Source organism: Pimephales promelas, chromosome 24, assembly GCF_988280905.1.
Source record: "Pimephales promelas chromosome 24, fPimPro1.hap1.1, whole genome shotgun sequence".
NCBI lineage: Eukaryota > Metazoa > Chordata > Actinopteri > Cypriniformes > Leuciscidae > Pimephales > Pimephales promelas.
Genome location: NC_142792.1, coordinates 20280447 through 20305471, shown reverse-complemented (window position 1 = coordinate 20305471; position 25025 = coordinate 20280447). Strand labels below are relative to the sequence as shown.

Sequence of the window (25025 nt, the reverse complement as noted above, 5' to 3'; positions counted from 1 at the left end):
TTCTAGTTTTTTGGTTTAGTCCTGTTCTCTTTTCCCGCCACTCATCGGTTTCCATGTCGACCATCATCAAATTACCTTCATCACCTGTATCTTGTTAATCACCTTCTTCTGTATCACCTGGTTTTGGTTCATTAGTGTCTGTATTCTGTGTCGGTTGTTAGTCTTCTTTAGTTGTGTGATCTGCCTGCCTGAACCCTGCTGTTTGTACCTGCCTGTTATTATTTGGAGTAAATTGTTGCAATTGGAGCTTCCTCCTGTGAGTCCTTCTTCAATCCACACACGCCGTGACAAGATATTACGATTCTGCCAGGAAGAGGATGTGTGTCTATATTTTCTTAATGGACGGTGAGTATGAAAGTTTGAGTGGCCAAAGACTCTTCAAGGATCCCAGGTGTCGGTCAGAAAGCCTAAAAAAAAATATTAAACAACCCCTGCATCCCCACAGTTTGGGGATGCAGTCTCACATGTTTGAGAGGGTTTCAAGAAAAATCCTCCTTGCTCCTCCAAAAACAAACTCCAGCATATTCAGTGGTCAGATACGACTGGATCTTCAAACGGCACAGGTTTCTGTGGTCAGATGAGATTAAAAAAGAGCTTTTTGGCAGCAAGCACACTAGATGAGTTTGGTGGACATGAGGATAAAAAGTACCCCATGTGTACAATTTAATATACCATTGGATCTTTAATGTTCGGGGCCTATTTTTCTGCAGGAGGTCCTGGACTTCTTATTTAGATACATGGAATTGTGGATTCTATCAAATATCAACAGATAAAAAATCAAAACCTGACGGCTTCTGATAGAAATCTTATAATGGGCCGTGGTTGGATCTTTCATCAGGACACGATCCAAAACAAACATCAAAATCAACACAGAAATGTGTTAGGGAGCACAAAATTAAGCTTCTGCCATGACCCTCCCAGACCCTGACCTGAACCATATAGAAAATGAGTGGTCTGAACTGAAGAGAAGAAGCAAGAACATGGATCTGGGAATCTGAAGGATCTGGAGAGAGTCTGTATGGAGGAATGGTCTCTGATCTCTTGTCAGGTGTTCTCCAAACTCATCAGGCATTATAGCAGAAAACTCAGAGCAGTTATCTTGGCAAAAGGAGATTGCAAAAAGGTATTTAATAAAAGGGTATGAATAATTGTGGCCAACATGTTTTGGAGAAAAACATTTATTTTATAATGTGTGTATATATATATATATATTAAAATAATTATATAATTACTTATTACTTGTATAACTTTTTTTCTGTTTCACTTTCATAATTTATTTCACTTCTACAATAATCTGGCAAATTTCTTTCAACCATATGTCTATATTCCAAAGCATTCTTGAATTACAACCATTTAAGTTTGTATAGTGATTTTTTTTTGTCTATGCGAAAAAAGGGGGGTGACAGCTAAAGGGTTAAATCGTTTGAAAATTAAATACAAAACCAGTCCTAATTGAAAGAAGTTGACAAAATTAAAAATTGCTCAATTGAAACAAGTTGACAAAAAGAGGCCGGTTATTATAGGCCGGTCATTTTTTGACCCGGGAAGACCACAAGTGTGGCTATGTGCCATTTTTACAAAATAAAAATTTTTCAAAACAAACTTCCTAATGAAACATTAAAGTAGACTAGTGTGATCAACACTGCTAACTTTTTAAAATATTGTATTAAATAATTCCAAAATTATTAAAAAATAATGCTTTTTTTTACAAATAAAATGAGATACCTACTCTTAGATAAATGAGTCCAGTCCAACGATTAATCAGATGCAAATAGAAATATAAAACCAGTCCTTATTGAAAGAGAACAAGTTGACAAAAAGATTGAATCCAAGATTGGGTGAAAATATGGTATAATGACTGATTTATAAGCTATTTTTTATAGGCCGGTCAATCGACCCAGGAGGGCCACAGGTGTTATTGTCACTCCGGCTATAAAGACAGGAAGCAATAGCGAGTCAACACAGTTTATTTGAAACTATAACAGTACAAGCGGATGTGGAGACTGGTAACGCAGGGGCCAAGATGATCATATGCAGTGCAGACGACAGTGCAGCGGTGACGAAGGTGAAGACAAGAATCCAACACGACAACGATAATCCAACACGAAGACGAAGACCAGAACACCAGCAGGGAGAGGAATCCAGAGCCACAAGATGTACATCAAACAACGATCTGACAAGGAATATGAAACAGTGGTGAGTATATATAGGGAGGTGAAATGGATTGCAGCTGGTGATGATAATGATGATCAGCTGGAGTGGATTAGGTATGACATACATTCACGCCCACTACACACGTGCATTCACACAACAACACAAACACAAGACTAAAGGAAGCATAGAACATATCTACCATGACAGTTATAGGGTTTTGAACACCACATGAGGGTTAAGGTAGATTTTAACATCACTATATTTGAGTAGCCTTGAAATAAAGGAAATAAAAGTTTTGGCACAAGGGTACAAATATGTACCTTATGCCAAGGGTACAAAATCTGTACCCTTGAGTGTACAGTCCCAGTGACACAGTAATTGTACCTTTATGTCAGGATACAGGCCTGGAGACAGAGGTAAGTGAATCAACATAAATCTTTATTTACAAGTGAGTATTTAGAGTTGCAGTGTTTCAGAGGTGAATTCGAGGAGGACACTTCGTCGAAAGGATTTCAGGTGAGCAGATCCTCTTCAGTGTAATCAACATCAAACTAACATAGTCCAATGATACTTGTCTTTTCCTCTTTCAGATACATCCATCAGCAAACAAGACTCATGGAAACATGGATCATGGAACGGAGTCTGGGAACATCAGAACATGGACAGAGAGGTTAGTAATTTCAGGTGAGTTCATCCAGCACTTTACTGGTGCTGGATGAATCAGAGGGTTTCTTGGAGATGGGTTATGGTCTGTTCCTGTTGGAGGCTTGACAATGACTGAAAGTGAACTGGGTGTTTTTATGCAGGGTTTGATGAGGCTTTCTGATTGTGAACAGGTGCAGGTGATTAGTATTCCGGATAGAGTGATCGTTGAGTGGTGATGTGGATTCTGATTGGCTCCTGACACTTTAGGGATAGCTACAATGGCTTATGTACTTTATTTCCTGAGAGAGTAGCCTACCATTGGTCTTATTGACTTCAAAATTGGCATGCAGTGTCTCAGTTGCTATCATAGTTGACATAGGTGAACCATGAAAACATGGCTGTCATTTTAATGATAACAAATTACAAAAAAAAGATCCAAGGCCACCCAAAAATTAATTAATGACTCACCCTCATGTTGTCCCAAGCCTGTAAGTGTCATGATCCTGTTATTCTTCTCTTACACTCTTTCTCCCTCTTCTGGTCACACGTGTTATCAAATTCTTTTACACACACACACACACACACACACACACACACACATTCACACTCATTATTGCTTTTGGATCCTCTCTCCATACACCTGACTGTAAGACCTCTTCTCATCTTCGGAACAAAGTTTAAGATATTTTAGATTTAGTCAGAGAGCTTTCTGTCCAGTCTATTGAAAATGTATGTACGGTATACTGTCCTTGTGTAGACAGGAAATAAAGACAATAAGTAGTAATCCATGTGACATCAGTGGGTTAGTTGTTTATGTTTTGAAGCATCGAAAATACATTTTGGTCCAAAAGCGTAGGCTCACTATTGGCCGACACAGATTATTTGTGTGATATTCAACTTAGAAGCTTTGCGTAGCCTATGTGAAATCTCGAGGCCCACAGAGAAGGAAATAACTAGTTGAATAAAGTTGTTATTTTTTTTTTATTTTATTTTTTTTGCGCTCAAAAAGTAAATATCAAAAATATCTTAATTTGTGTTCCGAAGATGAACTAAAGTTTTACAGAGTTGGAACAACATGAGGGTGAACTAACCCTTTAACTACAATGGTTTTGCATATTGCTATTCACAAATGCATTGGCATATCATTATGAAACTTAGTAATTTTTCCCGGCAACACGTCCTGAAGGTAAAAGTTCAGGGCAGCGCCCCCTTGTGTAAAAAATAAATAAAATAAAATTATGTTATAAGCAGTATATCTCATTAGAACTCAATTTATTCACTTGCATATGCCATGGTGCAAGTGGTTTTGGGACATTTTGAAACAAATTCTTACATATTGTACCTAGACACCTAAAAATGTATAGAGTTCCCTAGTGAAAAAAAAAGCATGCTAAGTATACTTGCAGCCAGACTAATTGTCAGTATACTTCAAGTGTGTTTATAATTAGTTAACTTGAAGTGTGCTATTTTGGATACATTTTTTTTGTACTAAGTGTATTTAAGTTATAATTAAATTATATTAAAGTATAACTTTAAGTGTATTTAGTGTACTTTTTGATGCTAAATTGAGACAATTTCAAGTATACTTAGTACACTTTAAGTACATGCAGATTTTCATGCTTGAGTAGTGATATCAAAGTGTACTTTTTGTATTACAAGTACATTACAAATTAATTAAGAGTGTATTCCAAACAAACTAGAAATATACCATAAATATATTTTTTTGAGTAAAAACCCAGGTGAAAAAGACGTTGTATTAAATGTATTAAAAATATATTTGAAATACAAATAGTGTGTTTATAATACATTTGTATTTACAACATGCTTATTTAAAGTGTACTAAAAATTTATTTTATTGCATTTCAGTATATTTCTAAAAAGTATACTAGAAGTACATTGGTAATAAATATATATTTAATTACACTTTTAAGAAATATACTATAGAAAAGCATACTTTTAATGTATTTATAAAAAGTATATTAGTAATATATTGGTAATAAATGTATGCTTTATTATATTTTTAATAAATATGCTAATGATAATTATACTTTAAATGTATTTCTAAAAAGTATATTAGAACTACATTGGTAATAAATATATGTTTAAATACACTTTTAAGAAATACACTATAGAAAAGCATACTTTTAATGTATTTCTAAAAAAGTATATTATTAGTACATTGGTAATAAATGTATTCTTAATTATATTTTTAATAAATATGCTAATGACAATCATGCTTTAAATATGTTTCTAAAAAGTGTACTAGAAGTACATTGGTATTTAATTACATTTTTAAGAAATATGCTAAATACAAACATATTTTAATTGTATTTAAAAATGTTTTACTAGAAACGCAATGCAAATAAATATACACTTAATTACACTTTTAGAAATATGCTAAAAACAAACATAGTTTTAGTGAAATTTTAGTGTATTTACAGAAAGCATACTTGTTGCTAAATTAAAGTATTTTTTGTGTTTACTTTGTGTGTATAGCAATGTGTAACCTTATAACTTATTTAACCTTGTATAGGACTAGAGCAATATATTTTTAATATTTATGTTATACTGTAGCATGTGCTTCAGCCCTGCTTTAAAAAAATATTGTGAAAAACAACTGAGACATATATCTATATCTATATATATATATATATATATATATATATATATATATATATATATATATATATATATATATATATATATATAAAGTTTAAAAATTACAAGTAATGCACTTCTATACTTCTGCATTAATTAATCAAATAGTCTTTTCCACAAAACAAGTGAATACCAGTACTTGCACACATCAACATAAAAGATCAGGTACATACTAGAAAAACGAAATAAATTTGTTAAAGCTTTACTCTTACATTTGTTTAGCCAAAATGAATAAAAAACCTGTTTATAAAGCATGTTATGTTTATATTAACAGAGTTGTTTCTTTTTTTGTGGCCGTTAGTTAGTTAGTATTTCCAGTTGCATTCATTTGGACCAATCAGAGCTAATCTTTTCAAAACAAGCTTGCCGGCAATTGTCCAATCACACACTGCCATTTGAACTTACATGTTGGGCGGGGCGCAGACAGCGGATACTGACTGTCTGTGTTATCCCATTATAGCTTCGGATATTTCAACAGAAATCATGTATTTTCCAAATTTTGCTTTGTTATTTCACTGACTCTGACCTATGTGGATAGCACCGATCTAATATTAAGAGAACACACGAGCAGATTACCAGGTCGTCAGCTCCCGCGAACAATTTAGCAGTGAAGAGGACAACGCAGAGGTACGCCGCCACGACATGGACAGAGCAAGATACTGCCAGAAAATATCTTACTTCTTGGTGGTAAGTTTATTAGTTTAAGTGATTAGTATAATTGGCTTTATTCTCACTTTGGGTTTAGTTTAAAATATTTTCAGAAGTTGATGACGATGTTCTGTGGATTACTGGCGTTTCTGTTGATTTGACACTAAAGCGAGTTAACGTTTATCCATTGACGTCTATCAACTTAATGTTATAGATCTAGACAGTGAAAACAACTATAAAAACATTGCACACTGTGTTTGCAGAAAAAAAAGGTTATTAATGGTGATTACACAACAGGCTTGATTGTCCCTAAGTAACTTCTTGTGTTTTAAATATTATAATATATTTTAAACTCTAATAAAACTTACACATTTGTGATATTTAATTCATAGTAAAATCTAATTAATTATTAGTAGGCTGTCAGTTTTCATGTCAATTCGATAAATAAATTAAGTTGTAATCACCAACTATAAGCTTTCACAAAACCAATTATTAAATATCTTGCACTGAGAAATTAAAATGATGTTAAATAATGAAATGAGAGATTTTATATTTAATATTTAGCCTAGCCAAGGAATTTGCACATTGCAAAGACATTTTTTTATTAAACCTAACCGTGAGTAGATGAGGTCAAGTCGAGTAAGTAGTAGTTGATCCTCTTGATTTGTAACTTTTTGTTGGTGAAAAACAACAAAAAAGGCAATAGTGTGTCATGTAGCAGCTAAGTAGCTAAGTGACCTATTATATATTAACACGTATTTGAAAAATGAATATGTATTTTGCCTGATTATGCATTGAATTATGCAATCACATAATCGTGTTTTTCTCGAGGGACTGATTTATATGATTTTATGTGTGGTATTCAGCTTTTTTACATTTAATCAAGTCGTTATCAGCTGTCACCAACTTGTAACTTTCAATAGAATGTTCTGTCTTTATTAATAATGAATAATTAATAATAGCGTGGAAGTTACAGTAATGGTTCATTAAATATGTTTCACCATTTAAACAAAAGACAAATTATATATGAAGAACACAAACTAGTGTTTGTTCTGCCCTAACTTTGTATAACATGCAACTTGATTTTTTCTTGTAGAGCTTCCAGGGATATTATCATCTCTCAAAGAGGCCCTGGAGTCCATGAAACGAGGTTCATTCAGCTCAAGCCCAAGATCATCTGAGCTGTGTCTTCCTGAAACCTCAGAAATGGTTAGAAAATTCTTTATGATAAAGAAAAATCCTATTTGTTATAATAATTATATCTGACTTTTTGTGCATTAAGTGTTCTGAATTAAGTAACAAAGTGACAGCTTTTTATTAGAATTATAAATGAACAAGTTTATACTAATGCTTGTTTTTTTTATTCTTTCCAGATTTCCCTCGGTGGTTCTGATGTCCCCAAAAGAGTCTATGGCAGACTGAAAAAGTCACGAACTTCTCTTTTTACTCAAGATTTGGCCACTTTACTTTTTGCTATTGTATTTCACTTTGTTTGACTTAAAGGATTAGTTCACTTTAAAAAAAAACAAAACCTTTTGCTGATAGCTTACTCGCCCCCATGCCAAGATATCCATGTCATTCTTTCTTCAGTTGAAAAGAAATTAAGGTTTTTGATGAAAACATTCCAGGATTTTCTCCATATAATGGACTTCATTGGGGACCAAACGGTTCAAGGTCCAAAAGACAGTTTCTATGCAAACTGTTCAAAGGGCTTTAAACGATTCCAGACGATGAATAAGGGTCTTATCAAGCGAAACGATCGGTCATTAAAAAAAAAAAAAAGTTTAAGTTTTATAAGCTCAAATGGTCGCCTTGCTCTGTTCTGTTATGCATGTTCATGACTCTCCTATTTGAACTCGTTCATCAAAATTAACAAATCTTTTTCCGAGTCATTAGGTTCATTCAATGAACGAAATGAATGAATTGACTCGAAAAAAGATTTGTCAGGGCTGCCAACTCTCAAGCATTCAGCACAAGACTCTCGCAATTGAGCCAATTCTCATGCTTTCACAACAAATTGATCAACAAAAATCCCAGTGAAGTCCATTATATGGAGAAAATCCTGGAATGTTTTCATCAAAAACCTTAATTTCTTTTCGACTGAAGAAAGAAAGACATGGACATCTTGGAAGACATGGGGGTGAGTAAATTATCAGCAAAAGTTTTTTCAAAAGTGAACTACTCCTTTCAGTTAGTTTATTTATTTATTTATTTTTGTTCTGTTTAATACCTCTGCAAATCAATGCATTTTATGTTAATGTATTTTGTTTAGTTTTCATAATGCTTTACTGATGTAGTGCATTAACGTTTATCTTTCAAAGAGTGTTTGTGTGTTTTGTAGAAATATTTTTTTACTGGGTTTTGTTGAATTCAAATGTTTAAATGTATTTTTAATACATTAAAATATATTATTTTTATATTAAATGGTTTTTGGAAAAATATATTTTTAATATGTTAATAGTGGGTCCTATAGTGTTCTACTAATACATTATTAATAAGCTGAAATTATATTTAAAATATACTTAGAACGCATTAATGTGAAGCTAAAAATATACTAATACTGTATTTCTAAAGTCTATTTAAAGTGTATTAAAATACACTTTAAATAAGTGCTATTATATTACATTAAATGTACTTAAAATGGTTCCATTTTAGCACAATTTAGTATAATAAAATATATTACTATTACCTTAAAATTGAACTTAAATACATATTAAAGTACACTTAATATACTTGAAGTTGTTTCAATTTAGCACATTTAATACATATTTAATACGGTATACTTAAAATACATTAAGTATATCAAAATAAGTACAATTTAAATATATTTCCTTTTCACCTGGGAATATACTTTCTTCCCCAAAGCTATAGTACTTTTTGTATTACAAGTACATTACAAATTAATTTAGAGTATCTTACAAACAAACAAGAAATATACCATAAATATATTGTTTTTGACTAAAAATATACTTTCTTCCCCAAAGCTGAATGCACTTGTCAGGGTCATTACAATAAATAACAATACCACACAGATACACATAATGAACTCAAACTGTGTTTATTAAAGCCTCACATGGTTAGCATTGAAAAACAGAACAAAATGCACCATGTTAAAAAAAAGAAAGCAGAAAAAAATAATAAAAAATTCAACATTGTGGAACAGCAAGCAAACTTCAATTTTTCTTGCTAAATTGCTCATTGTTGCACTTGCGCCTTATGGTCGCTCGCACTTCAGATGGAGTTGTGTTCGGAAACTCCAGAAGAACAGTGTCTGTTAACAAAGTAAAATAGGGAAGGTCAGAGGGCATGTTCATACAACTTTTACTTTCCACTACATCAGACAGTAAACATAATGTATTACACCCAAAATACTTAATAAAAGTACATTCAGGGTATATACAGTAATCCTTAAAGGGTTAGTTCACCCAAAAATGAAAATTAAGTCATTAATTACTCACCCCCATGCTGTACCAACCCCGTAAGACCTTCGTTCATCTTCAGAACACAAATAAAGATATTTTTGATTGAATCTGAGAGCTAGATCAGTCCTACATAGACTGCCTAAGGGACTGGCTCTTGACGGCCCATAAAGTCATTAAAGAAAATGTTTAAATATTCCATGTGCCTACAGCGGCTCAATTTTAAGTTTATCAAGCGACGAGACTACTTTTTGTGCGAAAAAAACATAAATAACGGCTTTATTCGACTATTCTATTACCTCCTTATGGGCGCATGCGCGAGAACTGAGACGAGGACGTTCTTCTCCTTCGACTACTTTTTGTTACCGGCTGCTCCGCTTAGGAGTATTACCGCCACCTACCGTATTCTTCATACATCTCCAAATTCACAAACAACTAATTACAGAAGAAAAGTTTACAAAAAGGTACGTAATTGTGAAAAACAATGTTATGTATAACGTAAAAAAAATTGCGATAAAAAAAATGTTCAACCAGACGTTTATGTTTGGATGGGCCTCACAGAACTTCAGTGCCCCAGACTGTCAGTGGGCTGTTTATTTATTGATATTTTGATTTAATTACATACTGAATGTAATTAAATACAAAACAAAACAGCAGTATTTCAATACAGACTGTATTGAAATACTGCTGTTTTGTTTTGCATTTGTTTTGTGAAGTTGCATTTACCTTTTGTGTTCATTTGTTTCAGAATCCTCTCTCAAATACTGCTAAAGATAAGAACGAAATTGAAAGCACAAAAGAAAGAGAACAAGAGGAGAAACAGATAGATTATGTAAATACGATTGAGGAAGGAGAGGAAGATGATGAAAATGGACAAGAGGATCGAGTGGAAGATAATGGAGATGGACAAGAGGACAGAGAGGAAGATGATGGAGATGGACAAGAGGACAGAGAGGAAGATGATGGAGATGGACAAGAGGACAGAGAGAAAGATGATGGAAGTGGAAATGAGGAAGAAGAGGGAAATGAGAAAAAGGATGGTGAAAGTGAAGAAGATGGAAGTGAACAAGAGGAGACAGAGGAAAAGGATGGAAGTAGACAAGCACAGAGATCAGGAAAAGAGAGGAGCCAAGGAAATGATCATTCAAACCATAGGAAGGTGCGTTGCTATTGTGACGGATTCGGGTTGAACCGCACAAATTAATTATATAAATAAAAATGCAGGAGTCAATCGGAAGGAAGGGGTGGAGTATCTTTTCGACGGAAATGGACAAATAAAAGTGGAAGTGGAAGTGAAAGGTAGAGGGAAGTTGGTTAATGATGTGTTGAGGTGCAGTGAGTGTGGGAAAAATTAGGAAGCTGCATGCAGATCGAGTCTAGTCGCCGGCGGAGTGAATCAACCAGGATTACCTGCCACTGGATATGCCTTTGGAACTTTATTGCAGAGACTGCAGAGCACTTGTTTTGCTTACTGCTGAGTAGCCTATGGAGCGTGGTCTGGCGCGAACGCTGAAAGTGTCAGTTCCCTTCTGACTGAGACTACTGACGGAGCGTGATCGTTCCTGCGTGCCGAAGCTGCCTGTAAAGTGTGCGGGATCGTTGTCTGGCGTGAACGCTGAAAAGTGTCGGTTCCCATCTGAGACGTGTAGCCTACTGACTGAGCATCCGTTTCTGCGTGCCGAAGCTGCCAGTGGTGTATTGAAAGAGCCACCTGTGTGCATGCATGTTCGGATTCAGTGGAGCATTGTTCGTCTTCGGATCTCCTTGCTTCATCTGCGTGCTTCCTAGACTGATAACTCAGGTACTCTTCAAGACAAACACTACACTGACTATAAACTCAAACTTATCTATGCAGAGCCATTTGCGCCACACACTTACACATCTAACGAAGAAGCAAAAAATAGCTATTCCCGTATACTCCCTGCAAAAGTGTGCCTTATTTTTTTTTTTTTTTGCTCATTGATTTTTTTTTTTTTTTTGTGTGTGAGTAATTTCTAGCCTAAGTATTTTTTTTAATAATCTCTTACAACGCACCTCATGAAACTTTTTTTTTGATTTGTGTGTTTGAGTTGTGTATTTGCATTTATTCTCTGTGGAAATTTTTTTTTTTTCCTTTTTTTTTCCTGTTGTGACAATTACATATTACAATTTGTCATTGAAGCTATTGCGTGTAGTTTTTTTTTTTGTGAACAAATTTCATTGTTGTGTAATTGGTGGTTAGATTTGGGTTAATTTATTAGCCTACATTAAACGATTTTGGTGGATTTAATTCTGCCTGGCGCCCGAATTTCTTTAAGAGTAATTTAAGGAATTTATTTCCAATAAAGTAGGTTGCCACCATTACATAAGTGGCGCCCGAACAGGGACTTGAAATAATTGAGTGAATAATTCTGACTGTGATTGTTCACAAATTTTTTTTTTTTTTTTTGTAAATTAAGGAATTGGGAAATTTTTGCATTTTTTGATTTTTGAAGTGGGTAAATCCTGCTAAGTTGCCAAATCTGTGAGTAACGATCCTTTTTACATTCTGTATGGACTTTCAATGAGTTGCAAAGTTGGACTGAAACTGATCATTAATGTTGATTGATGAAATTGGTGATCTTGTACTAATTACCCTAAAATGTATGTGATCGCATTTCTGTCTTTCGATTGATTTGTGGGTCAACTGCTTTAATTTCTTGAACTGTGTGAAATGTGAATTTAAAAGGTGCTATTGAAAGGGCAATGTAAATTCATTGACACAACACTGACAACATTTATTGATGACACCCCCCAAACATTTATTGATGACATTTCCTTTATAATCATGGCGGAGCACCCTTCACCTTCCTCAACTTTTGTTGAAATGGAGGCTCTGGATGTGGCCACTCCTATGTGGGCACCTGTGCGCCATCAGGCTCCTCAGGAATCCTATGTTCCTACTTTCTGCCATACACCCACTCAGTTCAACCGCATTGCTCAGACAGGAGCCCATGTGCAGTTTGCATCTCCACCATTAGGTGGCAGCACTCCAGCTCAATCTTTTCCTTGGGAACAGAAAACTTCAGACCACATGCAATTATGCACACCATCATCTCCAATATTATCCCCAGCTGCTGCTGCACTACCACCTTCTTCATCTTCAGGGGTACAGTATGATCTGCCTAAAACTCTTCCAACACCTGGAAAAGGGATTGGTCTACTCACCGCGCAAGCTCAAGGTAACTGGGACCAGTTGCATAATTCCATGACTGCACAAGAGAGAGCTGTAACTGAACTTACCAAGGAACTAAAATCCAATTTATCCAGCTTTGAGAGTCAGATCACGACACTTGCCAGGAAGACGGAGGAAATCAAGCAAGTCTCCACTGTCTTATCTATAACCAAGCAACAAGTTGAAACTGAGTCAGATCAGACAATTAAAGCAGTGAAAATGATGGTAACTACAGAATTCCAAAAAGCAGAGACTACAATAGTGTCAGAAGTACGCTATGTGGTGCAGCAGGTTCACTCTGAGATTCAGCAGGACATTCAAGCAGTTCAACAGCACCTTCAAAAAGATTATGATCAACTGTTGAAAAAAAGTAGTTCATTGACTTCACTCATTGACAAATTGTCCACAAACATGCAAGAATTGCAAACCAAAATGGAAGCAAAGTTTGAGATTCAGGAAAAAATGCTGACTGATCTGAGTAATAAAAGTATTACTTTTCATGATTCCTCACCTCCAGCACCAGTGACTCCTTCAGTAGCCACTACTTGGCGATCGGTTGTTTGTGTTTGTAGCTCCGGAGAATTTCTTCACTAATCCTTGATTTTCTTCTTTACCACTTATTTATAAACAAGCACTTTCTATATATTTATATTATGTGAACTTATCCGCGATAGTATTCCTTATAAAAAACAATTGGATTGCTTTGATATCGCTACTTATATCCAACCTTCCTAATCCTGGCTACTAGCCTTTAGCTCGCTAGCATTCCACGTGTGCCCTCTCGCCTATTGATCGTCTCATTTTACACCCGTTTCACTGAATCCTGGTTATTTCCGACATTTCAATCCTAAATTAGTAGTGATAGTTGTAGTATCACTACTAATTTACTGGTCATCCGTTATAATGGTGAACATATCAGATGCGTGTCTAACATTACCTTTGAGTGCAGGTGAAGACACATTCGAGCTCTTCACGGTGAAGCAGGAGCTGGAATACGTCAAGAAACAGATCCGCGGTCTGCTGGTGAAGCAAGCCGAGCTGTTGGATCGGCGCTCAACGCTTGAAGCATCACGCGCCGACGCTAACAAATCAGTGGTTGGTGACGTTAACTCTTTGACTCCGAGTTCGTCTACTCCGTATGTTACTCTGCCGAGGAAGATGCGATCATCTCAGGCTTCATTCACTCCGGCACCGAAACAACATGGACCATGGATCACACAGCGGAAGACACGAGCCAGGACCAGAGCTGCCTCTCCGCCCCTCCCGGTCTTCGAGATCTCCACCCGGAACCGCTTCTCCCCTCTTCGCGAGCCGGAACGCGATGACGCCGTGATCATCGGCACATCCATGGTCCACCATGTCCGCGCTAATTCGGATAAAGGTAAGGTGCGCACTCACTGCTTTCCTGGTGCTCGTGTTCTTGATGTCGCTGCACAGGTTCCCGAGATCCTGAACGGGGACGAGCGCGTCGGAGCTGTTGTGCTGCACGCGGGAGCGAACGACATTAGGCTGCGGCAGACGGAGGTTCTGAAGAAGGACTACAGGAGCCTGATCGAGACGGTACGCAGCACAGCACCTAAAGCAGCGATCATCGTGTCTGGACCGCTTCCCACGTACAGAAAGGTTCAGTAGACTTTTTGCATTAAATGAATGGTTAATGTCATTGTGTAATGAACAGAGGCTGCACTTTGTAAATAACTGGCATCTGTTTTGGGAAAGACCGAGGCTGTACAGCACAGATGGACTCAGCCGAATCGGAGTGGCTGTGCTGTCGGACAACATTTCCAAGACACTACGCACCAAATGACTAATGAGTCAAAGTCCAAATTACAGCCTTTGCGGTCCAAACTTAACTAATATGCATAGTGTGGAACATTATATAGAAACTGTGTCTATTCCTCGTTTAGTGAAGCCAAACAATAAATCTAGTGTAGGATCTAGCAAAAATCTTATTGCAATTAAACCAGAATATCTAAATATCAGTGAACAAAAACAATTTCTAAAGCTAGGCCTCCTAAACATTAGATCGCTCACACCTAAGGCGGTTATTGTAAATGAAATGGTCACAGATAATAACTTCGATGTTCTGTGCCTTACTGAAACCTGGCTTAAACCAAATGAGTATTTCGGTCTAAACGAATCTACTCCGCCAGGATACTGTTATAAACATGAGCCTCGTCTGATCGGTCGTGGCGGCGGTGTTGCAACAATCTATAAAGATATTTTTAATATTACTCAGAAAACAGGTCACAGGTTTAATTCATTTGAAGTACTTGTGCTAAATGTTACGCTCTTAGATGTAAGAAGGAAATCCATATTATCTCTAGCCCTGGCTACTGTATATAGACCTCCAGGGCCATATGCTGAATTCCTAAAAGAGTTTGCAGACTTTCTCTCGGATCTATTGGTAAATGTCGATAAAGCAATAATTGCTGGAGATTTTAACATACACGTAGATAATACAAATGATGCTTTAGGGGCTGCGTTTACAGACTTATTAAACTCCTTTGGGGTCAAACAAAACGTCAGTGGTCCCACTCATCGTCTAAATCATACACTAGATTTAATTATATCATATGGAACCGATCCAACTGATATAGATATTATACCGCAAAGCGATGATGTCACTGATCATTACATGGTGACTTGCATAATACGTACTGATGAAATATGTCGTGTTGCACCACGTTATAGACCAGGCAGAACAATCCTTCCAACCACTATAGATGGATTTTCAAATAGCTTACCTGATCTATCTAAGCTGCTAAGTGAACCCAAACAAACAGATGAATTAGAGGAAATGACTAGCAGTTTAAGCACCATTCTTACTAGTACATTAGATATTGTTGCGCCAATTAAATTAAAAAAGGTTCGAGAGAAAATTAAAGCACCATGGTACAACAGTGCTACGCATGCTATCAAGAGAGAAACTCACAACTTAGAGCGTAAATGGAAACAAACTAATTTAGAGGTCTTTAGAATCGCGTAGAAAGACAGTATGTCACGTTATAAAAAGACACTAAAAACAGCCAGGGCTGAGCATCTCCGCAAACGAATCGAAAATAACCAAAATAATCCAAGGTTTTTATTTAACACCGTGGCTAGACTAACAAATAAACAGACATCACCAGAGCAAAATATACCGTTACAGTTTAGTAGTAATGATTTTATGAATTACTTCAATGCGAAAATAGAAAGCATCCGAAACAAAATTATAAATGTACAATCCGCTATGGTGTCTTATGATTCAGCTTCAATTATGGCCCCTCTAGAACAACTACACCGCTTTACAACGATAGGACAGGAGGAGCTAAATAAACTTATCATTGCATCTAAACCAACAACATGTTTATTAGATCCAATACCCACTAAACTACTGAAAGAACTATTACCTGTAGTGGAAGAGCCTCTCCTCAATATTATTAACTCGTCTTTATCTTTAGGTCATGTCCCAAAAATATACAAGCTGGCTGTAATAAAACCGCTCATTAAGAAACCGCAATTAGATCCAAATAACTTGGCAAATTACAGACCCATTTCAAATCTTCCATTTATGTCCAAAATACTTGAAAAAGTAGTGTCCGCTCAATTGTGCTCTTTTTTGCAAGAAAATAATATCTATGAAAAATTCCAGTCAGGATTCAGACCGCATCATAGTACAGAAACTGCGCTAGTTAAAATTACAAATGATTTACTTTTAGCTTCTGACCAAGGCTGTATCTCAATACTAGTCCTACTTGATCTTAGCGCTGCGTTCGACACTATAGATCATATAATACTCTTGGATCGACTACAAAACTTCACCGGTGTCCAGGGACAGGCATTAAGCTGGTTTAGATCGTACTTATCGGACCGTTCTCATTTTGTCTGTTTAAATGGGAAAAAATCAAAGATAACGTCAGTAGACTATGGAGTACCGCAAGGATCGGTTTTAGGCCCTCTGCTATTCTCAATATATATGCTGCCACTTGGTAATATTATAAGAAAACATGGAATTAATTTCCACTGTTACGCTGACGACACTCAATTATATATTTCATCACGACCAGATGAAAACACTAACTCATCTAAAATGACAGAGTGTCTTAAAGATATAAAATGCTGGATGACGCGTAATTTCCTGCTATTAAATTCAGATAAAACGGAGGTATTACTTATTGGTCCAAAAAACTACTCACAAAACCTCTCACAATACAACTTTAATATAGACGGATGTCCTGTTACTTTATCCACTACAGTAAAAGACCTGGGTGTTATACTAGACCGCAACTTGTCTTTCGAAGATCATATTTCATATGTTACAAGAACAGCCTTTTTCCACCTTAGAAACATTGCTAAGCTACGTAACATGCTATCTGTTTCTGATGCTGAAAAATTAGTTCATGCATTCATGACCTCGAGACTAGATTACTGTAATGCTTTATTAGCTGGTTGTCCTGCATCCTCAATAAACAAGCTACAGTTAGTACAAAATGCAGCTGCTAGAGTTCTTACTAGGTCAAGAAAATATGATCATATAACACCGATTTTATCATCTCTACACTGGTTACCTATTAAGTTCCGCATCAACTACAAAATACTACTACTGACCTATATGGTTTAGCACCTATGTACTTAACGGACCTTCTTTCGCCCTAGAATCCACCGCGTTCCTTAAGATCACTAAATTCAAGGCTTCTGGTCATTCCTAGGATATCGAAGTCCAGTAAAGGAGGGAGTGCGTTCTCGCATTTAGCTCCAAAACTCTGGAATGGCCTTCCCGATACGGTCCGAGCCTCTGACTCGCTGACACAGTTTAAAACTAGATTAAAGACGCTTCTCTTTAGTCAAGCATTCACATAATGCTTACCTTCTAGTCCTCTGTTATGCCATACGGAACCGTTTGCCACTGAAACTGCTTAACGCACCAGTGGGGCTCGACAGCCTTTTAGACAAACGGGTCGGCGCGTATGGTTGGGTTGCGGAGAGTTCAGGTTACGGAGAGTTTGTGAGTTATAACGGAAATCATTATGAACATCAGCTATGCTAATTATTTCCCATCTGCCTTTCTGCTGTTATCTCGGGACGCTTGTCCCGAGAAAAATGGCGTTCGTCAGGTCCAGTTTTGTGTCCAGCCTCTCACGGGGATTTCGGATGCCCCAACGCCTGTGATGAGACGACTCAACGCCTGTGAACAGACGACTCAACGCCTGCGATATGTTATGGCGCCGTTTGATTCATAAACAATATTTATATTTAATATTTATATTTAAACAATATAAATGTAAGCCAGAGGAGAACTGGCCCCCAACTGAGCCTGGGTTCTCCCAAGGTTTTTTCTCCATCCAATCTGATGGAGTTTGGTTCCTTGCCACTGTCGCCTTGCTTTTGGCTTGCTTTGAGCTTGCTCAGTTGGGGTTATTTAGTGTTTAGCAATGTTGTTGATCTGTGTTGTGCTACTTTCATGTTATCAGTGTGAAGCTGCTTTGATACAATCTGTATTGTGAAAAGCGCTATATAAATAAATGTGACTTGACTTGACTTCTGCTACTTCTGTTGTTAAAAGTGACCACCTCAAGTTAACATTTCCCACGTTTGGAAGGCCAAATGATGACCAAGATCCTTTGTTATACATGACGCGTTGTCAAGACTTCCTCGCTGTTCATCCTCTAACGGATACTGATATTTTGGCTACCTTCCGTACAGTTTTATACGGCACTGCCCGTGATTGGTGGGAAGTAGCAAGATCATCTGTTACAACATGGAACGAATTTCAGTCTGCTTTTCTTGCTGCTTTTCTGGCTGAGGACTATGAAGATGAGTTGGCTGAACGGGTCCGCCATCGAATTCAAAAAGAAAAGGAATCCATTCGGGATTTTGCATTTTCCTACAGAGCTCTCTGTAAAAGGTGAAAACCAAGATTAACTGAAGCAGACATTGTCAAGATGATTCTTAAAAACATCAAACCTTACCTTGCCAGTCACCTTCGTAGCCATGTAACCACCGTGGAAGAGTTGGTTTGTCTTGGGCACCAGCTGGAGAAGGATCATGAACAACAGAAGCAATGTGATGGAAAAGCTGGTTCAAAAAATGTTATAGTACCACCCAGAGGGGCTAATTTTACCCAACCTACTGTACAATGCTGGCGATGTCAAGGACTCCACGCACCAGGTATTTGTCCTTACTTCACTCCTCCAGCCCAACAAACCCAGACTTCAGGTCACCAGTCCCATGGTAATAAAAGAAATTTCCACTCACCCAAACCGTCTGGCCAACCTTCAAACAATTCAGTGTCGTCTACAATTGCAAAGAATTCTCTCCCACCTCCAGATAAGCCCAATTTGACAATTTCACCTGGAAGTATATCATCTACTCCCACAAATCCAGTCATTGTACCAGTTAATTGTGCCTGTTAGTGTTTGTTCGTGGAAGGGGAAAGCCATTGTGGACACGGGTGCAAGCTATACCCTCATCCATGAAACTCTCTGGAAGAACATTGTTCAAGCACCTCATGCTCTTCAACCCTGGACACTTGGACCATTGTATCTAGCTAATGGTGAGGCAGAGGTTCATCTTGGATGGCTGAATATTTCAATTAACCTCCATGACAATGTGTTTACCATACCAGCTGCAGTTCTACCACCAAAAGCTCTGTCATATGCAATGGTCTTGGGGCTGGATTTTATCTTCTTTAGTGGTTTACAATTAAATGTAATCGACAAAAAGTATACCTTCAAATCTACCCCTGATGTGGAATACCCATTCCAGCCAGGACATGCAAGTGTACCTGAGAACAGACCCAGATCCAGAAAAGGTATGCATCAAGGGAATGCAAACCAAAGTGTCTCTCTCTTAAGTTCAATTCCTCCTCCTCAACCCAAATTTACATTCAGCACAGACGATATGGATATCCAGAATTTTATTGACTGTGCTGTGAATGAATCCCACTTTCCGGCTGATGGAAAGTGCCAGCTACGTCAAATCTTGGAAGCAAATCCACAGGTGTGTACACTGAGACCAGGTCGCACTGATGTCCTCCAACATTGTATTTACCTCACCCAGAAAGTTCCAATAAAACAGCGACCATATCGCATGTCTCCTGCCAAACAAGCTGTTGTGGAAAAACAACTGGATGAGATGTTGAATGCAGGTTTTGTGAAACCTTCCCATTCAGGTTGGGCCTCACCTGTGGTCCTTGTCCCCAAAAGAGATGGGAGTCTACGGTTTTGTGTCGACTACCGTAAGGTAAATGCTGTTACGGAAAGTGATGCATACCCACTGCCAAACATAGCAGAGATTTTGGAATCACTCTCCGGAGCTGCTATTTTTTCCACTATTGACCTGAATAGCGGTTACTGGCAGGTGACCATGGACCCTGGAAGTACAGCTGCAACAGCATTTATTACACCGTTGGGATTATTTCAGTTTAATGTTATGCCATTCGGACTGAAAAACGCCCCAGCTACCTTCCAAAGATTAATGGAAACGGTTTTGGGTGAACTACGTGGACAACATTGCTTTGTGTATATAGATGACATCATCATCTATTCTCCAACTGTTGAACAACACTTCCTTGACCTCCAAAGTGTTCTCCACAAGCTGGAAAAGGCAGGTCTAACTATCAACCTTAAGAAAAGCAAATTCTGTCAGCAGGAATTAATATTCCTAGGTCATGTTGTGAGTATTCAAGGCATCTCTGCTGATCCCAGTAAAGTTGAGGTCATTCGCTCTTACCCAGTCCCAAGAAATCTTAAAGAGGTCCAGCGATTCCTTGGTTTAGCCGGATGGTACCACCGGTTTGTCCCACACTTTTCCCAGATACCTGAACCTCTTAATTCCCTGAAAAAGAAAGGTAGAGTGTTTCAGTGGACACCACAATGTCAGCAAGCTTTTGAGCAGCTCAAAATAAGCTTGATTACCCCTCCCATTCTGGGACACCCAAATTTACAACATCCTTTCATGGTCTATACGGATGCTAGTGAGACTGGTCTGGGTGCTGTGTTGACACAGAGGCATCATGGGAAAGAGGAAGTCATGGCTTATGCTAGCAGAGCTTTGAACAAAGCTGAAGTAAATTACTCGGCCACGGAAAAAGAATGCTTGGCAGTAGTTTGGGCTCATGAGAAGTGGCAGCATTATCTGGAACACAAGTTGTTTACTGTTGTTACTGACCACTCAGCACTGCAGTGGGTGATGGGATCCACTAAGACCTCAAGTCGTTTAATCAGATGGGCCCTGCGACTGCAGAGATTTGACTTCATTGTCGAATACCGAAAAGGAAAGCTAAATGTAGCACCTGACGCTCTCTCTCGAATTCTCATCAGTGTAGGTTGCAATTTGTACACCAACCACAAGGAGCCTGAGGATCTTCCAATCTCTCAGGATAGGATCTGGGAAGAACAACATAAAGACACAGTCATCGTGAAAATATTGCAGACCATGGCAGAGGGTGATGTTAACCTGAAAGAACAATATGAGGTGCTGGAAGATAAGCTTTATCGCAAGGCTCATCTAGCTGATAACCAGATACACTATCGGATTTGTGTCCCTAGTAGCCTCATTCCACAGATCCTTCAGTATTATCATGCCAGCCCCTTGAGTGGCCATGGAGGAATATATAAAACATATAAAAGAGTTCAAGAAGTGGTTTATTGGCCAAGGATGTGGAGTGATGTCAAGAAGTGGGTAAGGAGTTGCGGAAAATGTCAACAACTTAAAAGTGACAAAATAAACACCCTGTGTAAGTGACTGTGTAAGCCACCTCTCTTAAATGTTCAACACTGTTAGTGATATTTCTGCTTGTGTTTTATATTTTCTTGTTGTAGTTAATTTGATCAGACTTGATTTTTTTCACAGAAACAACATGAAGATGATCCTGTATACCCAGGTGCTCCTCTCACAAAGGGACAGAGTCTGCTCTTACTCATGTCGTATGTACTGCGCCACAATTTGACAGAAGTAGCTCTTCAGGATCTCCTTACTATGTTCAATGAACATTTCCCTGGCTTGGTGCCAGCAACTTCATATCTTTTCCATAAAGCATATGGACAATTTGGCCAGTATGTGCCACATTTTTATTGTATCAACTGTGAAAGCTACTTGGGAGCTACTGAGACAGCACCACAAAACTGTTCTTCTTGTGAAGCTAAATTTGATGCAGAGAAAAACCTAAGGGCTGGATCTTACTTTCTAGTACTTAGTCTATCAGCCCAAATAAAAGACATTTTGGAAAAACCAGAGATTTGTTTGAATAAAACGGAATCAATTCCAGGCATTGTTTCCGATATTCAGTGTGGGGAAGAATATCAAAAGATCAAGCAGAGTGGACAAATGGGGCCTGATGACATATCAATCTTGTGGAATTGTGATGGAATTCCTGTTTTTAAAAGTAATAATGAACAGATATGGCCAATACAGTGTCAAATTATTGAGCTGTCACCAAGTGATCGTGAACGAAACATATGCGTACCATGCTTATGGGTTGGTAACAGCAAGCCAAATATGATGACATTTTTAACTGCTTTTGTGTCACAGCTCAAGGAACTACAACAGATTGGAATCATATGGAGGGACTCTGAAAACATAGAGCATACAAGCAAGGTTCATTCACTCCTCTGCTCTTCTGATTCAATTGCCCGGCCCCTTCTGAGAAACACAAAGCAGTTCAATGGAAAATATGGGTGTGACTTTTGCCTCCACTACGGTGGTGGCCCATATATTTGGGAAACACCTGAACCACCTTTAAGGACAGAGACAGATCATTTCCGGCATGCTATGCTGGCAACACCCGCTCAACCAGTAATGGGTGTAAAAGGACCATCACCTTTGATGGAACTTGAAAGCTTTAACATGATCACAGGCTTCGTTCCAGAGTACCAGCACAGTGTCTGCCTTGGAGTAACTAAACATCTCTGTGGCTGGACAGTAAACACCATAAGGAAGATTGGTATTTGGGCTCAAAGGTCAATGACATAGACCAGGGGCTCAAGGCCATTAACCCACCTTTGGGAGTCACAAGGGCCCCAAGATCATTGAAAGACCGAAAATTCTGGAAAGCATCTGAATGGAGGTCTTTTTTGTTGTTTTATGCTTTGCCTGATTTGAGTGGTATTTTGAAAAAGAAATACTGGAATCATCTTTTTTTATTAGTTTTTTCAATGCACACTCTTCTTCATGATGCCATCAAAGCAAACCATGTGGATATGGCAGAACGAGCTCTTCGAAAGTTTGTGCGTAACTTTGAGAAACTTTATGGTGCTAAAAAATGTTTCTTTCAATGAGCATTTATTAATGCACTTAGCAACAAGTGTGCGAAACTGGGGGCCGCTGTGGGCAACATCCACATTTCCGTTTGAATCTTTTAATGGAACATTGCTGAAGTTTTTCAACGGAACAACGCATGTGCTAGATCAAATAGTTAAGAGATTCCTCAGGTGGAGGGCACTCTCAGCAAAAGCAGGGACTACAATGGCAAATGCTAATGAAAACATAAGAACATTTTTTGACAAACTCCAAAAGAGATCTGCCTTAAGACAGAAGTCAAAGAAGTTTCAAGATAATATCAGAGGTTTTGGTTGCCCGAAGAAAAGTACCACATCTGTCCTGCAGAGGATGGCTATTGAAGACTTTACTGGTGACACCGTTAATTCGGGTTTATTTTATGACCGTTTCACTTGTAGCGGAGTTCTTTATCATTCCTGCAGGAGCACAACTCTTAAAAAGAGAAACAATTCAGTTGTCCAGTTAAGTGACGGAACATTCTGTGAAATTATGACCCTGGTGGATTTTACGTGTGAGGACAGGGCATCTACTGCATCCACCAACAACAGATTTTGTGTTTTAGTTAAAGAGCTTGCCAAGAGTGGAGGAAAGTTGTGTAGAGATGCTCAGCTAAATATATCCTCAACATTTATATATGAAGTGTCTCACACCAATAATGTGTTTGCTGTCCCTCCGCAATCACTCAAACGTAAATGTGTACTGATTAGGTCTAAGGACAAACTGTATGTCATTCCACTTCCAAACAATATGGAAAGAGACTAAAACTGACTCCTGGGGAACTACTTCTGCAGCTTTACTGATGTCAATGCCAATTGTTGTTGTTAAGCTTTATTTATGCCTAAAATTAACAATGATATGTTAAGAGTTTTTGATCACTGATTATGATATAATGTATTAAAGCAGTGAAATTATTTTTTTGGCGATGCAATATAGACAGTGTTTACTTGGCTGTACATGTGACATCACAATCCAGTAGCTGAACTTCCTGTCCAGTAGAACAAATTTTCTTGTGTTCATATGGTGTGATGTTGGTATAAAATTGGATTGATGTTTACGTTGGACCTCTCTGTGACTTTGTATACATTTATTAAAAATACTTAAATCACAATTAGCCTTTTGTGCAGAGCATGTACACTTTATTAAAAAATGTTTTAAATAGCCTTTCAACACATTTATCATATGTTTTATTACTTTCTGAAGTAGCAAGTAGCCTAAGTGAATTGCAAACATGAAGAAATACACTTAAAAAAGGAAATAATTTAACAAAGTAAAGCTTAATAATTTTGCTATGTTCTTACACAAAGTACTCCAGAAATGTATTGTAAGTAAGAGCAACATAAGTATGTTTTCTTTAAATGCACTAAAAATTCACTAAAAGTATGCTTGTGTTTACCATATTTCTTAAAAATATAATTAAGCATGTATTTATAACCAATGCATTTCTAGTGTACTTTTTAGAAATATATTAAAAGTATACTTGTGTTGAGCTTATTTCTTAAAAGTGTAACAAAGCATATATTTGTAACCAATGTACTTATAGTGCACTTTTTAGAAATATGTTAAAAGTATGCTTGATTTTCAATATAATTTTAGAAAATATTCTAAAGTACAATTATTTTTAAGTGTGTTAAAAGTTGTATTGTGAAAATAGGTAAAAAGCATGATACTAATATACTTTTAATGTATTTAAAGATAGTATTTTTTTTAGTATATTTGCAATGTACTGTTAAAAAAGGGAATATATTTCAAATACAATAAAGTATACTTTTTTTCACTAGGGTTGGTCTATTTTGTATTGACATTTAAAGTAGTATGAGGAGTAATATTTTATGATAAAACCATATTAAATAATTAACTTGTGTCATGTTTTCTATTTCAAGTCTTCTGCAACCAATGCAAATTCAGTTTCTTTATAAATGTGGTCCAAACACTCAGTTTTTGTTAACACCCTTGATATTACATTATTGGTTTATTTTCAAGTAGTTGTGTTAACATGCATGTTATTATCTTAGACCAAGTTCAGTCACATTCCCTAACATGTTGAAACA

At 37.2% G+C, this 25025-nt stretch overlaps 1 long non-coding RNA gene and 1 pseudogene across 2 annotated transcripts; both read left to right on the top strand.

The window, feature by feature from the left end:
• The first annotated feature begins 5901 nt into the window (after window positions 1-5901).
• Window positions 5902-8178, top strand: LOC120470653 (uncharacterized). Its single transcript, XR_005620574.2, has 3 exons — window positions 5902-6144; window positions 7202-7314; window positions 7479-8178. It is a non-coding gene; the product is annotated as an uncharacterized LOC120470653 (long non-coding RNA).
• A 2424-nt stretch (window positions 8179-10602) lies between these two features.
• LOC120479246 (uncharacterized) lies at window positions 10603-24209 on the top strand (annotated as a pseudogene). Its single transcript, XR_016150054.1, has 2 exons — window positions 10603-10683; window positions 21553-24209. The product of XR_016150054.1 is annotated as an uncharacterized LOC120479246 (transcript).
• Window positions 24210-25025: the final 816 nt, after the last annotated feature.